Raw genomic sequence first — 2371 nt, 5'->3', positions numbered from 1 at the left:
TGGTCTAAAATTCCTGGCCTCAAGTGATCCTCTTGCCTCCGCCTCCTGAAGTGCTGGGATTATAGGCTTGAGTCACCACCGTGCCCAGCATAAATCTGCTTTCTGAATATTTGAGAGGCAGAAGTCACAAGGCGTGACAATTGATGGGATCTGGGAAGTAAAGAGCAAGAGAGAACTCAAGCACAGTAGCCTTGAGGTTTCTAGCCCTGGCTGCCGTCACTAACCACTTTCAGGAAGGTAGGCGGAAGCCCAGGTTACCCAGGAGAAATCAGGAGGGGGTAGTTCTGAGTCCCCCGGGGTGCGGAACTGAAGGTCCAGGGAGGAGTGGTGAGGCTGGAGGAAGGTGAGGCTGGAGGAGGAGGTTCAGGAGGCTCTGAGGTAAAGACAGAAGCTGGGGCCTTGGGAGGCGAGTTTACCCAAGATGAAGCATCTATGTGGAAGAAAAGATGAGGCTGGGCACAGTGGCTCATGCCTGTAAACCCAGCACCTTGGGAGGCCGAGGTGGGCGCATCATCTGAGGTCAGCAGCTCAAGACCAGCCTGGTCAACATGGTGAAACCCTGTCTCTACTAAACTTACAAATATTAGCTGGGTACAGTGATGCACACCTGTAATCTCAGCTACTTGGGAGGCTGAGGCACGAGAATCGCTTGAACCTGGGAGGCGGAGGTTACAGTGAGCCGAGATCACACCACGTAGCTTGGGACTACAGGTGCCCACCAACGCTCCCAGCTAATTTTTGTATTTTTAGTAGAGATGGAGTTTTCACCATGTTGGCCAGTCTGGTCTCGAACTCCTGACCTCAGGTGGTCCACCCACCTCAGCCTCCCAAAGTACTGGGATTACAGGTGTGAGCCACCACGCCTGACCTGAAAATAGGTGTTTAAATAAAAGCAGACACAAATGTTCATAGGAGCTTTATAAAAGGCAAAAAGTGGAAACATGCCAAATGTTCATCAACGAATGAACAGATAAAAGATGTTGAGTAGTGCCATATAATGCAACATTATTCAGCCATAAAGAGGAAAGACAGGCTGGGCGTGGTGGCTCACACCTGTAATTCTAACACTTTGGGAGGCTGAGGCAAGCAGATTGTTTGAGCCCAGGAGTTTGAGAGCAGCCTGGGCAACATCGGGAAACCCTGTCTCTACGAAAAATACAAAAATTAGCTGGGCCTGGTGGCACGTGCCTGTGGTCCCAGCAACTTGGGAGGCTGAGGCAGGAAGATGGCTTGAGTATGGGAAGTCAAGGCTGGAGTCTGCTATGACTGCATCATTGTACTCTAGCCGGGGTGACAGAGCGAGACCCTCTTAGAAAAAGATGGGGGTGGCCTATGCCTATAATCCCAGCACTTTGGGAGGCCAAAGCAGGTGGATCACAAGGCCAGGAGTTTGAGACCAACCTGGCCAGCATGGCAAAACCCTGTCTCTACTAAAAATACAAAAACTTAGCTGGGCGTGGTGGTGGGTGCCTGCAGTCCCAGCTACTCGGGAGGCTGAGGCAGGAAAATTGCTTGAACATGGGAGGTGGAGGTTGCAGTGAGCTGAGATCACGACACTGCGCTCCAGCCTGGGCGACAGAGTGAAGCTCTGTCTCAGAAAAAAACGAATGACAGAATGACACATGGACATGGATGAACCTGGACAGTATTGCGCTAAGTGAAAGAAGCCAGACACAAAAGTCTATGTATTTTATGATTCAATTTTTTTTTTTTTTTTGAAACGGAGTCTGGCTCTGTCAGCCAGGCTAGAGTGCAGTGGTGCAATCTTGGCTCACTGCAAGCTTGTCCTCTGGGTTCAAGCGATTCACATGCCTCAAGCCCCCATGCCCTGCCTCAAGGTAGCTGCGATTACGGGCACCCAACACCACACCCAGCTAATTTTTGTATTTTTAGTAGAGACGGGGTTTCACCATGTTGGTCATGCTGGTCTCGAACTCCTGACCTCAGGTGATCCATCTACCTTGGCCTTCCAAAGTGGTGGGATTACAGGCATGAGACTCTGCATCTGGCCAAATATGATTCCATTTCTATGAACTATAGAAAAGGCAAATCTTGGCCGGGCGCAGTGGCTCATGACTGTAATCCCAACACTTTGTGGGGCAGAGGCGGGAGGATCATTTGAGGTCAGGAATTCGAGACCACCCTGGCCAACATGATAAAAACCCTATCTATGCTGGGCGCGGTGGCTCATGCCTGTAATCCCAGCATTTTGGGAGGCTGGGGCGGGCAGATCACGAGGTCAGGAGATCGAGACCATCCTGGCTAACATGGTGAAACCCCATCTCTACTAAAAATACAAAAAAAATTAGCCAGGCATGGTGGTGGGTGCCTGTAGTCCAAGCTACTTGGGGGGCTGAGGCAGGAGAATGGC

The 2371-nt window shown here is 50.9% G+C and overlaps 1 protein-coding gene across 1 annotated transcript in view; it reads left to right on the top strand.

Moving 5' to 3' along the window:
• Positions 1 to 2371, top strand: part of TRIM50 (tripartite motif containing 50) — a 98450-nt gene that overhangs the window by 31125 nt on the left and 64954 nt on the right. The window lies entirely within an intron of this gene.

Source organism: Colobus angolensis, unplaced genomic scaffold (genome assembly GCF_000951035.1).
Source record: "Colobus angolensis palliatus isolate OR3802 unplaced genomic scaffold, Cang.pa_1.0 Scaffold120, whole genome shotgun sequence".
NCBI classification, from domain to species: Eukaryota; Metazoa; Chordata; class Mammalia; order Primates; family Cercopithecidae; genus Colobus; species Colobus angolensis.
Note: the sequence above shows the minus strand (reverse complement) of the source record. Positions and strands in the feature narration are given on the sequence as shown.